At 41.3% G+C, this 13,179-nt stretch overlaps 1 protein-coding gene across 5 annotated transcripts in view; it reads left to right on the top strand.

Moving 5' to 3' along the window:
- The first annotated feature begins 6,812 nt into the window (after positions 1–6,812).
- The window catches only part of ZFX (zinc finger protein X-linked), a 36,186-nt gene continuing 29,819 nt past the window's right edge, over positions 6,813–13,179 (top strand). Inside the window, exons 1-2 of one of the 5 annotated variants that reach the window (XM_045855884.1) lie at positions 6,970–7,446; positions 11,215–11,308. The gene's annotated coding sequence lies outside the window, so the exon portion shown is untranslated. Of the gene's footprint in view, positions 6,933–6,968; positions 7,447–7,536; positions 7,820–11,214; positions 11,309–13,179 lie in introns of those variants that run through there. The other 4 variants (XM_045855886.1, XM_045855887.1, XM_045855888.1 and 1 more) reach the window with 4 other exon arrangements.

Genomic DNA, 13,179 nt, shown 5'->3' with positions numbered 1-13,179 from the left:
GGTGTTTTTTCTGTTGTAGCTAAAACTCGTTGCCAAATGTGTTTGTGGGTAGATAGGTAATTCTCCCTGAAATGGGGTAAGTTCTTTGAGTCTCCACATAGAGATCTCCCTCAGGCTTAGGAGAACCTTATTCTGAAAGATCTTTCATCTGTGTCTCTCGGCCAGGAACATTACGCACCTGTAATTTGTTGTTCAGTGTCTGTTCTGTGTCATTTTCTGTCTCCGCCTCTGAACATCGAGTTCCTGGGGGCACGGACGTGGGTGACTCAGAATCGATGTCCAGAGCTGCTGATGCCTTGAACCTCCCCCAACCCTCCTGGGCCATCTCATGCCCACGGGAGGACTCTAAGCCCCTGGCTGACACAGAACCCAGCCCCTCCTCTGGATGGAGGGTTTCAGAGGAAATGGGTTTTTGCCGTGTGCCCATCCTGCTGTCTTTCTAGCAGCAGTGCGGGCAGGTGTTTGCGCTACAGAATTTCTCAGTGACAGACTTGATGCAGAGTCAGAGTGAGGAGCCAGGTCGGAGCCCTGCAGGGTCCCAGAGAGCCCAGGTCCTCAGCATCGCCCTGGAGCTCGTTAGAAAGGCAGGCCCTTGGGCCCCATCCTGCACCAGAAGGAGCCATTTCACAGCATCTCCATTACAGTTTGAGAAGCTCAGGTTCGGTTTCAACCTTTTCTTTATAATCCATTTTGGGGTGGGGAGAAGGCTACTCATGAAATTATTCTTTTCAGCAAAAACCTTCCCAAACTCCTCACCAGACCAGATCATGTAATGCTCTGACACCTTACTACTTACTTCGTTTTCGTGTGAATTTTCCCTCAATATAATGTTATAACCATAAAGTGGGGGTTTGTGGCCAGGGCACCTAGGAGTCATGCGCATAGCTCGACCTTTATAGAAACCTTAATTTTACTCAGATTCCTGCTGTGTCTTTGGCTTGCCTCACCTTTTTGAGAATTATGCAACTTTCCACATTTCTGCCAGCTGCTTCTTCCTGTTTTGCTCTCAGTTTGGATTGTTTCTGTTTGCTTGATGTCTGTATGCAAAAACAAGTAAAAAACATTTGTAGTTTCTGTAAACACAGAGCACAATTAAAATGTATTCCATATGAGATTCTTTGACAAGGAATTCTTGTGTTCTGTAATTGGTAAGAACATTTTTGCTTTAAACTATAATGTTTAATTATCACTCCTTTGAACATATTCATATAACTACTTTGGGGTGGAAAGTTATATTGATGAAAATAATTACAATAATAAGTCATTACAGAAGAGTCTTTGCTCAAAAGGTGGAATTTTCGAGAGCTGCTCTAACAAATGTTGCTAACTGAAAGGTCATCCTGTAAGATAGTTATGTTCTTGGCAAAAAATAAGAAGTATGAACACATTAAGAATTGGCTAAGGATTCGGGGGTTGGGAATTCTCTTCTGCTGGAGGGAATGTATATTAGTCATGTATTAAAATGTATATATAATCATTTTGGAGAGTAATATTGAAAATGTGACCTATCCAGCAATTTTACTTCTTTATACTTCAAGAGAAACTCTTATAAATATAGGCAAAGAGGCATTTACCAGGATGTACTAATGTTTCTGATAGTATTATTGATGTGTGCTTACTTGTCTATGTATGTATCACCTGGGCTCCTGGTTGAATTGCAGATTCCTGAGCTTTATCCTAGACCTACTAAAAATCGGAATTTTTAGGAATTGAGGCCCAAGAATCTGCATCTTTAGCAAGGTATTCCCTTGCAAATTTGAAAACCATTGCAGTTTTCTTAATCATAAGCAGTCTAGTTTCATTGATTTCATTGCTTAATTATACTAATTGTTTTGAAAAGAAGTGCTGTTATAAGTTATGGTCCACAGAAAAGTGAGAAAGGAAGCAACTAATATCTATAAGTGCTGGCCTCACTCTAAAGAGTCTTTGAAATTTGAAGGTGTTTTTGTCTGTGATGCTTATTGTTTGTTTTTTATTTTTTTATTTTAAAGATTGTATTTATTTAGTTTTAGAGAGAGGGAAAGGGAGGGAGAGAAATGTCTATGTGTAAGTGATTGGTTGCCTCTTGCACACCCCCAACTGGAGACCTGGCCTGCAACCCAGGCATGTGCCCTAGACTGGGAATCGAACCAGCAACTTTTTGGTTCGCAGGCTAGCACTCAATCCACTGAGCCACACCAGCCAGGGCTGTTTTGTATTAATTTTTTTTCTTTATTGATTTGAGAGAAAGAGGAAAGGAGGGAGGGAGAGAGAGAGAGACATTTATTTGTTGTTCCACTTATTTATGCATTCATTGGTTGATTCTTGTATGTGCCCTGATAGGGGAAACCTTGGCATACTGAATGACCCTCTAACCAACTGAGCTATCTGGCCAGGGCCTGTTGTTTGTTTTTTTTACTTGCTATGGAAAATTTCAAATATACAACCAGAGGGACAGAGGGGTGGGGAGATAAATGGTGATGGAAGGAGACCTGACTTGGGGTGGTGAACACACAACATAAAATACAGATGATGTATTATGGAATTGCACACATGAAATCTATATAATTTTATTAACCAATGTCACTCGAATAAAGTCAATAAAATTTTTTGAAAAAGAAAATTTCAAATATATGCACAAAGAGAATAATACATCAATCCCTTATATGCTTATCATCGAGCTTTAGCAATTGTCTGCTCGTGGCTAGCCTTGTTTCATTTATATTCCCCACACACCGCATCCTCAAACCTTCTGTCTTCACTCTCCCTTATTATTTTGAAGGCCATCTCTGAGCCTTGTCTCTGCCGCACTGTCTTTCTTGCAGCAGTGCAGGCAGGTGTCTGTGCTATAGAATTTTATCATTTACCTGTATCATGTTATCTGTAAATAATTTAATAATGTATCTCTAAAAGATAAGGACTCTTTAAAAATATAATCACACTATTATTATACCTAAACCAGTTAACAATAATTTGTTCATACCTGCATATATCTTGTCAGTGACCACAATGTAGTCAGTGTTCACCTTTCTTTAGTTGTCTGATTGTCTTTTTACACTTGTTTGAATCAAGATTGAGACTAAGTTCATATACAGCAATTGATTATGCCTTTCAAGTCCTTTTTCGTCTATTGGTTTTCCCTCCAATTTTTTTTCTTATTTGTTGGAAAAAGCAGGGCCCAAAGTTTCCCACTATTTTGATTTAGTTGACTGCATCCCTGTGGTTTCATTGATATGCTTCTCTGTCCCCTGTATTTCCTGCAAATTGGCAGTTAGAGCTAGAGGTTTGATCAAGTTCAGATTGGATGTCTTTGGCTAGTGGTATTGTGGATTTCCATCCTGAGGCACATGTCTGGTTGTCACTCTGTTTAGCAGCCATGGATGATCATTGCTTAGATCCACTGATTCATTAGGGATTGCATAATGGTGATACTCTCACTCTATCAAGCCTTCATGTATTAGTGGAAATACTCCTACTAAATGAAAAATCCCTTCATCACCTATTTGTTTAGCCTGAGGAACAGTTCGTACAGGATATGTGCCTGATCATTCCATTTACTAGTTTTCAAAATAATGAGTTGGTTCTCTAGCATTCTGCAAAGGTGATAATTTAAAAAATATCAAGATATAACTCACATGCCATAAAATTCACCCTTCTGAAGTAAATACTTGAGTAGTTTCTAGTATATTCACAAAGCTGTGCAACCATCACCACTAGTTCATCATTTTTAAAAATCCCATTATAAACTCACCAACCTACTTGATGCATTTCAATCCATAGCAATTATTCTTTTGACATTCAAATTTTTAAATCTTTAGCCAACTGGAACCTCTTTAAATTGGCTCCTGAGACATTTTGACACACTCCCAGTAAGCTTTCTGCTATGAGGAGATATTCCTGGTTCACCTTGTACCTTTTGGCTGCAGCCCAGGAATCAATCATTTCTTCTAGAACCGTGGTTCCTCTAGTGGAAAATTGTACATAGAGGCAACAATTTGGACACCCAGTGTGCTCATTATTACTGGTCATTGTTTCTAGATGTCACATATTGCTTTCTACATCTTTAGTGGAGCTAGTTTGTTTGCTGTATCCTGTGATTTATAATCTATGAGGTGGAATTTGGCTGTTGATGATTTTCAGGAATTAAACAATGTCTTATTCAACTAATGACTCATGTGAAAATACTGTTTGAAAATCACCTAATTGTCAGTCATTGTTTATTTAAAAATCATTTCCCTTGGGACTCATATTAAAAATTCTTACTTGGCGTTAATTATAGCCAGCTGAATTCCAACAGGATGCAACTTGTTCATGGTAAGATAAGCACATAGAAGATGACTTAAGTATCAAGTATCAGATAAACGGTTAATTTTTATGGGGTGTGCTTAGTTCAGTAAAACTAGGGCATTTCTAGGGGAAAGTATTTTTTAACCTTTGGGATATAAAACAATCAATTATCACAACCTTTTTCAAGGTCTGTGTTTTCTCATAAACCGATAATTTATTGCCTCCTATTTGGACTTCCAGTAGTCAGTGATGTGGAGTGAAAATCAAACAACATTTTCTCCTTTTTTTTTGTTTTAACAGCTTCTTTTCTGACTAATCTTTCTCTGGAAAATGATTGAAAGGTCTTATATTATTTCTGGCTCAAGGACCTATAAACATGTCAGGGATTTTTAGTTAAGTTATTAAAACACTGTCAAAACCTTGAGTAGGTGCTTTTAACTATCCGATATACATTAACAGCTCTGAAGGAACAAATAAATTTTAGCACATAACCAAAATCTCTTTGATTGCTTTGAAACATCTATTTTGTATTCACAGCATATGCTTTGAAATGTTCTGCTCTCAATCTCCCTAAATCAAATTTCCCTTTATTGTGGTTATTTGAGAAAATGAAAGCACTTAAGAATGTTTTTATTCTACCACAGGCAACCTCCTTATTCCGAGTTCCCCAAGGGCAAGCACCACATCTTTCCATTCGCTGTGCCCAGAATTCTATAGGTCCTTAATACCAGAACAATGAACCAAGTATCAATGCAAGATAATAGGTTGTAGCAGGTCCTTTAAGTGCTAGGTGTCAGGTTAACCACCCAGTGCTTCCATCGCCAAATGCTTTCAGTGATTTTAGGTGTTTTCAAGGTCCTATAGTGAATATTTTCATACACTATATTTTATATTTCATCACGACATTCAATGATTTCTGATCTCTGCTGTTCACACTTCCTTTGCGCCTTCACTTATCATGAGTACTTTGTATTAAGGGTATTTCTAGTAAAATGATTTTTATCCTACACTGCTCTTTATAGCCTGTCATAAATGGATTTGAAGAAGTTACTTTCCATTTTTTGAAAACTCAAAAAAAAAAAGGTAGAGTTGACCTCATTTGTATAATGATCTATAGAATCATTTTTATTGGACTTCAAAAAAAAAGTTTATCTAATGTAATTAATAGAAATTGGCTTTCCTTTCCTTGTTTCCCATCAAAGTTAACAGTCTTTATGCATGAACAGTAATGGCAAACCGCTCTTTAAAAGTATCAAAACTACTTCTGGTCTTTAAGTTGAGGAAATCTTTTTTTTTTTTTTATTCGTGTTCCTTGACACTTTTCTTAAGTGCTTTATACTGGTGGACTGACTAGTATTTGATGGTAATTATGGGAGAACTAACAAGAATGCTGACATTAGGTTATTGTGTTCATGGATGATGAGATCCCCTTCTTGACATACCATACCATTAAACAGAGGCTCTTGCTAAGTACTTAAATGCCGTTAATCAATTTTTTAAAATCATATTAGTGTGAGCATACAAGCTAGTTCTCATTTTTTCTCACTTGTGTTTACCCTTCTGTGAGTAAAGTCTATATCATACCCTTTAGGGGTTTTCTATAAATGATGAAGACGTTGTCATTTATCATTTTGGAAAGGAAATTTAATCGCTTGAAGAAAAAAATCAGAGCTGAAGCCTTGAGAGGAAAATTACCATCTAGTACATTATCAGAGATTTCTTCTTATTGTACCTTTGGTATGTAAGATGTCTGAGGGAAAGGACAACTTGCATTTGAGAGCTTTCAAAAGTTATGACAGGAAACTAAAATATATGGCTTCTGTATTTAAAAACATTTCACACCAGTATGCTATTTGCTTCAAAACTTTCATGTTCTGTATTGTTTAAAATGTTTTTGTCTAACATTTAGGGAACTGAAGAATAAAGCACGCCTTCCTGATTAAAGACCACACTGTTTACCATTTAACAAGTAACTTTTAAACGTAGCTTGAGTCCCAAGTTCAGTATGGAAAGAGCCTAAAAATTTAAACTAATGAAACGCAAAATGCGCATTTTGGGGTAGATAAATGCTTTGTGTAATCAAATACGTATTTCCCTTTCTCTCAGTCTTTAAACTTGAAGAGGCTCAAGTAGTTTGTAAAAAACAGCCATACCCAATTCAACCCCTCTATGAGAATGTGAAAAATTGATACTTGGTGAAATAATTACTCAAGACTTCCATTTCTTAGGCTCCCAAATTCTGAAATATAGGTATATAGAAAATATACGTTCAAAATTCCTGTTCATTGCGATGTGCGAAACCAGTTTCAATATGTAACCCTTTTCCTCATTTTTTTCCCGCCCCCGCAAACTAATAAAATCAGTTAGGCTTTCTGGCCGAATGCTTATTTAAAAAAAAATAATAAACGGTTTCGTAGTTGCTCTAGGATCACCCTTCTCCCCCTCCTCTTGCCCACGTACCCACTTATACTGGCAAGCCTATTTTCATTTTATTTCAAAGATTTTTTTTTTTTTTTTTAAGCGAAAGCAGGGGACGGCGGGGGTTGCTAAATTTATCTTCTTCTCCAGCCACGGGGATGAAGAAAACACATTTACTGCAGGCGGGGGTCTGAGGGCCTGCAAACAACTCGAGCAGGCGCCTGGGCCAGGACGGGCGAGGACAGGCGGTAGGTCTCCGGGGAGGGCCCGGGGGGCGGCCGCGGCCCAACGGGAGATGGCGGGGGGCGGCCCGGCCGGGTCGGGCCCCGCGCGGGCTTTACGGCCGAGGCGGTGGCAGCCGCGCGTGTGTAGCGGCGGCGACGGGCGGGAGCGCGGAGGTGGAAAGAAGGGGGGCGCTGTCACGGTGACTCCGGCCGCCGGAGACCCCGCCGCAGCGAGGCCACTGGGTTCCCCGGTAGCGGGGCGTGAGCGGCGCCGACCCAGGGATCCAGGGGGACCCACCGGGCGGAGGAGGGGGCCTATCTACCCTTCCGCATTTTCCTGGGTCTCTCTCCCGGGCGGTGACGTGACGTGCTGACGGCGGGCCCGTGCCGGGGAGCTGGGCCGCTTTTTGTCAGCTCCGAGCTCGGCCCCTCCTCCCTCCCTCCGCCCGCCCCACCAGCCGGAGCCCGGCCCAGTGCTCCAGAGAAAGGCCGGCCTGCAGCACCCGCCACCGTCGCCGCCCGCCCGCACGCCCGTCCGGTGAGTTCCGGGTGTCGCCGCGGCCGCGGGGCCTAGCGCGCGTGCAGCGGCCTGGTCCCGGCCTGGTCGGCGGCCCGCGAGGCGCCCTTCCGCGCTAGGCCAGGCGGCGTGGCGTGTGGCGCCGAGCAGGCCCCGAGGAGGCCGCAGTTAGGCCCGGGGAGGAGCCCAGCTGCCCCGAGCGGCGGCGGAGGCGCGCTCAGTGAACGGGCGGGGGTTGGGGGAGGGTCGCCCGGTGGCCCGGGAGGCGGTTGAAGGGCCTCAGGTCGACGCCGCGGCCCGCCTGGGGCACTGCGCGAGGGCGAGGCCTGGCCAGGTGGCTAAGGCTGCAGGCGTGAGGTGAAGGCCGCAGGCCGACCGGGCCGATTTTCGCTATGTAAATATCGGCGAGAGGGGGAGGGACGGGGGACAAGATGGCGACGGCTCGGCGCCTGCTGCAGGGGACGACTGAAGGGGTTGCCGGGAGGGGGAGCCGCCATCTTGAAGGCGGTGTCGGATGAGAAAATTCCGCTATAGCCCGTGAGGGGGGGTCGGAGAGCGGGCTGCGCGGGCGACGGGCGGTGGCGGCGGCGGCCCCGGTGACGGGCCCCGGAGGCTCGCCACGGCAGCGTGTACGCGCGGAGGGGGCGTGCTCGCTCCCCACGGCGGCCATTGCCCTTGCCGCCATGATGGGCTCCAGGCTCTTGGCGGCAGCGCCACCTTCCTGCCCTGCTTCGCTCAGCCCCGTGATGGGCTGTTGCTTCCGCTGCATTTTAACTGAGCCGCGGCAGGCAGCCATCATTGCCTGCCGGGCTCTGGGCCATCTCGTCCCTTAGCGCCCCCAGCCCCGCGCCTTTGCCTTGCTCTTTTAGCCACCCGAGGGCGGTCGGGGCGGTTCGCAGCCCAAACATCTGGGCTCATCGCTGCAAGGGGCACCCCAAGACATGTTATTAGTCAAGCAAAGTCATACGTGGCTGTTAGGGTGCCCTCGATGCGGTTGTTTTCCACCAATCATTGCCTTCTCCCGTGTCTAAATAAAGCAATAGAAATACAATTTGATAGGAAAGAAGTTCTCAGCACCCTTTTATCCAATAGGGAAAAAATGCAAATTGCAGAGCACAGAAACGGAGGAATAACATTTTGAAGGAGTCGTTTGAGCCCATTTATTTGGAAACAACTTTCTTGAAAAGGTGCATTTAAGCTATTAGTGATTTGTTGGTAGTATTTACTTTTTTTTGGAGTAAGGAACGGGCAGAAAGTTTTTAATTTTTTTATTGAATTGAAGGATAACATAACGTGGTGCAGTATTTTTTGTCACGGTATTTAGGATTCTTTATTTGATTTGAAAAATTCGAAGGTTTAATTCCATGCCTTAAAGTACTTTTGACTGCATACTGTACAACTGTAAACTCGCAGCCCAGTGTTAGCAGTGCATTGTTTTGGGTGCTAAGAGCGATTAAAACGGTTCTTGTAATGCAGAGTGGCTGCAAGAAGTTCCGTTGTTTAGTGGTAGATGAGACGAGGTGAAGTGCTGAGAGAAAGGTACAACAAATTACTGAGGTTCCAGAGGAAGGCAAGTTTTCCTTTTGGAGCATCAGGGGAGTGTTCCTGACATTTTGAGGTCTGAAGGATGGGTAGGACTTTGTTGGGCAGTGGTGGAGGTGGGGAAAGGGCATTTCAAGGTTGAACGTTCTTTGGAAAACAGTAAGCATTTACAGTTTGGCTGGAGTAGGTGGTTTAGGTAGAGGAGAGGTGGGAATTCTGGCCAGAAAAGGTAGATGGTGGAAGAGCTTGTTTGCCAGGTTGAAAGGCTTATACTCGATGGGGGAGCCCTCAATTAGCAAGATCAGGACCCACCTGAGCTGGACTTTGTATTTGCTTAGACTGGAGTTCTATTAGAGTTCCATTAGACTGGGAAAAGTTTCAAAGTTGAGACATAATGAGAGTAGTAAGTTGATTAGTGTTTTCACTACTGGAATGATGATGATGAATGTTCAGAAGTTAAGTCAATTTTGCTACTCTTTCCATGATCCATATATACTAGGTAGATAGCTGCTCCTTTTTTCTATCCTAATTTATTCCAAATAACCTTTTGCTCAGTAATTATAATTTCTCTAGTAAACAAATAGGGAGGGGTTTCTAACTTTTCATTCACCAGGTGAAAAATAGAGGACTAGTGCCATGGATTACTTTACTAAAATGAGGAATGAAGCTGTTAAGTTTTCTTCGTGGTAATTTTTTAGGGAGTCATGTTTGAGAAGTAGGTTAGAAGAGCCTGTTACTAAAAAGGCAGCAGCCTTCACATGGTCCTTTGCAACCTCTTCTTCCCCTTGTTGAGAGTAACCAACTTTTTGTTTGAGAGAATAACTAAGGGTGTTTGCTAAGCAGAGCCTCCTCATGTTCAGATTAATCTCTCATTGTTATAGACCTGCATGTGGGGAATGTGTGTCTTACCATTTTATGATATAAAACATAAGTATTCACAGTCCATTCCTAGACTGGGACAGGTCAGAGCATTTATGCTCCAGGAGAGGACAGGAGGGAACTGGAGATTCTCATGGCTGTCATAAAGGGTCATGGTTTAGAGAGGTTTAAGAAACAGTGCATTGTTAGGAGGCCCACTGCAACCACATTGCTAAGGCAGACTGGGTTGTTGAGGTGGTATGAATAAACGTACACTTAGAAGAGCCAGTTGCTTTCTATCTTGACAGCTGGGAAAGAACAGGAAAGCTCAAAGAAAAGAGAATTGTATGGATGCACACACAGTGTAGCATTAGTAGATGTTTTAGTACAGCAAGAATGGATGTTCAAGATAAAGATTGTTAAACTCAAGCTGTATAACAAAGAAGACAGGGAGGTTCATAGTTAAGAAGGATTTCTACCCCAAACAGTTACGTATAAAATGTTCTTTTCGTGAAAGGGTGGGCCTTGATCTGGAAATCTGACTGGAGGAAAGGAAACCTTATTTCCCTATCATCTTGGGTAAATGAGGTGTTAGTTTTTAAGTTATGCGGATGTTTCAGATAGATGCAAGTGTCCTTTTTAAAAAACATGTTCACAATACAGCAAAACAATTTTTTTCCACAATGCATTTTGTAAATGCTTTCTTTCTAACCCCGTCTATATTTGTATTGTCACTGATGGCCTTCATTTTATTATCTGTGTTTGTGTGCACTGGAGATTTCAGACTTTTTTACTCTTAAACTCCTCAACCCACCCCCGAAACCCTCAGCTTTAGCCGAGATTACCTACCTAATCTTTTACTTAAGTCAGAAGCATAGATGATCATCTGATCTAAGCATTTGCATTTTCTTCCTTCCACGTCATGCTCTTCCTCTGCCTCTACCTCGGCTTTTCTCCCTCCTGTTTTTCGCTGCAGGAAGAATTGGCCTTCTTCAGGCCCAGCTGCTCTGCTTGTGTACCCCACCCGTCCCAAAGGACGGGGCTCAGTCAGTGAATCTGCCGATTGCATCATTGCCCTCTCTGTCTCCGCTGGTGCCTGTCCCTCCCCTTATCAACATTCTTAGGTTTGCACATCGTGTGGGAAACCTCACCTGTCTTTTTTCTTTCTCCAATACTTTTATTTCTTTTCATACTACTTATTCTGAATTGAGTAACTGTTCCACAGCATGTCACTGGGTGTGTCATATAAAAATATTCTGTGTTTCAGAAACTCTGTGCCTTCTGTGTCTCCTATCATGAGATTTCCCTCAGGGCCAGTCCTCCATCCTCTTTTCTCAAATCTTCTCCCCTGGTTTCTGTGTTTCATACCATGCCCATCTTCTCTTTTAGTTTCTCCTCTAGCATTTTCAGCTGCCTACTGACCAACTTCACCCAGGTGTCCGATTGTCTCAACGTGGCTGAAAGCAAATTTGTCTGACACATAGTAAGTAGATGCCATTATTTATTGGAAAAAATTGTTCTTTAACCCAAGAGTCCCTAAAACGACAGCTGCTTTGAGCTTTCTTTCTCTTAATGGCATCATTATGTTTCCCAGGCTCATTCTTTCTTCTCTGTCTTATATAGCAATGTGGACAGCTTTAACTTAGCATTTAGTCTATTATATTTTAACTGTGTTTATATTTTTGCCATCTTTTCTAAACACTGAATGTAGAAACAGTTTTATTCTTGTCTCTAAGCAGTGCCTGGCATGTGGTCATTATCTCTGAAAACAATTATTTCAGTTATTGGGTGCAGAGTTTTATGTATTTGAATAGTTTTCAACTATTCAAGCATCTAGTCAGTTGACCAAGGGTATACTATATGAGTTGAGTAACCCCTACCCTACTTTCACTGCTTGCTTATCTGTTTGGGGTTAATATAGCCAGTGTATTCTTACTCCTGTGAAATTGTTTTTCCAAACAATGTTTTATAAAATCCAGGTATCTTATAACTATATTTACTTAAAACTATATTTACTCTACTTTAAGTTATGAAATATTTCAGAATTACAAGTATCAAATTACAAATATTTCAGAGAAGCGAGTATTACCCAGATTTAACAGCTTAGTATTTCATTATATATTTGCTTCATAACATTTTTGTTTGTTTAAAGAAAGAAAATCGCATAAATCCATGTAAAGAATGCCCCTCATTGCATTTTTTGTCTTGTCTTTGCCAGAAGTAACCACTGTTTCAATATGTGTATACCAAGTTTTCAAACTTATTGGTCTCAGGACCCCTTCACAGTCTTAAGACTGAGATCCCCAAAGAGTATTTTTTTTTTATGTGGGTTCTACCTATAGATATTTATATTAGAAATTAAATCCGAGTAATTTAAGAATATTTGCAAATTCATAAAAAATAATAAGCCCACTGTATATATACATAAATAACTTACTTTTAAAAAAAAGACTTTTCAAAAAAAATCAGTGAAAAGAGTAGCATTGTTTTATATTTTACATTTGCACTTCATGTTTTCCAATCTCTTGGGTATAAATGGTATCTCGTGGCTGATTTCATTTTGTGTTTCTTAGATTACTTGTGAGGGTGAGCTTTTCCCCTTGGTCCATTTTTCTGTTGGATTGTTGCCTTTTTCTCACTGGCTTATGGATATTTTTATATTCGGAATATTAATGATTTACAATTATACACACTGAAAATACCATTTCCTAGTCTGTGGCTTATTTTTTTTAGCGTTGTTTATGGTATTGTGTGTGTGTGTGTGTGTGTGTGTGTGTGTGTGTGTGTAGGGCTTGTCAGTGTGAAGGTAGTTTTCTCAGGGTTTTTTTTTTTTTTTTTTCATTCATTTATGGCTTGTGTTTTTTTCCTTACCCCAAGGTTATAACAATACTGTGCTTTTTTCATATTTAGGTAATTAATTCATCTGGAACTTTTTTTCTCTGTTGTGTGATGTAGGGATCTAATTTTATCTTTTTAATGTGGATTTGCCAAGTAGTCCAACCTTTCTCCCCTCTGATTTATAATGCAACTCCTGAGGTTTATCATATTCTCACATACACATATCTGTTTCTAGTTTCTCTTTTCTAGTTTCATTGGTTGAGTATACGTACTATACCACTCTGATTTAATATTGATAATTTTATAATTAAATCTTCATATGTGTTATTTTGTCAGGTTTTAAAAACTTCCTTTGTTTATTTTTGGGTCTGTCTGTCAATTTTTATGCAAAACTGTTGGATTTTTCTTGTATTTGCATCAAATTTATAGAGTAAATGTGTAGATACAGATAGATATATGCTAAGTAGCAGAGTTGGGATTTGAATCTGAGCATACTCTACTGCTTTTTAGAAAAGC

Source organism: Phyllostomus hastatus, unplaced genomic scaffold, assembly GCF_019186645.2.
Source record: "Phyllostomus hastatus isolate PE091 unplaced genomic scaffold, TTU_PhHast_1.1 phas_scaffold_12, whole genome shotgun sequence".
Classification (NCBI taxonomy): domain Eukaryota; kingdom Metazoa; phylum Chordata; class Mammalia; order Chiroptera; family Phyllostomidae; genus Phyllostomus; species Phyllostomus hastatus.
Note: the sequence above shows the minus strand (reverse complement) of the source record. Positions and strands in the feature narration are given on the sequence as shown.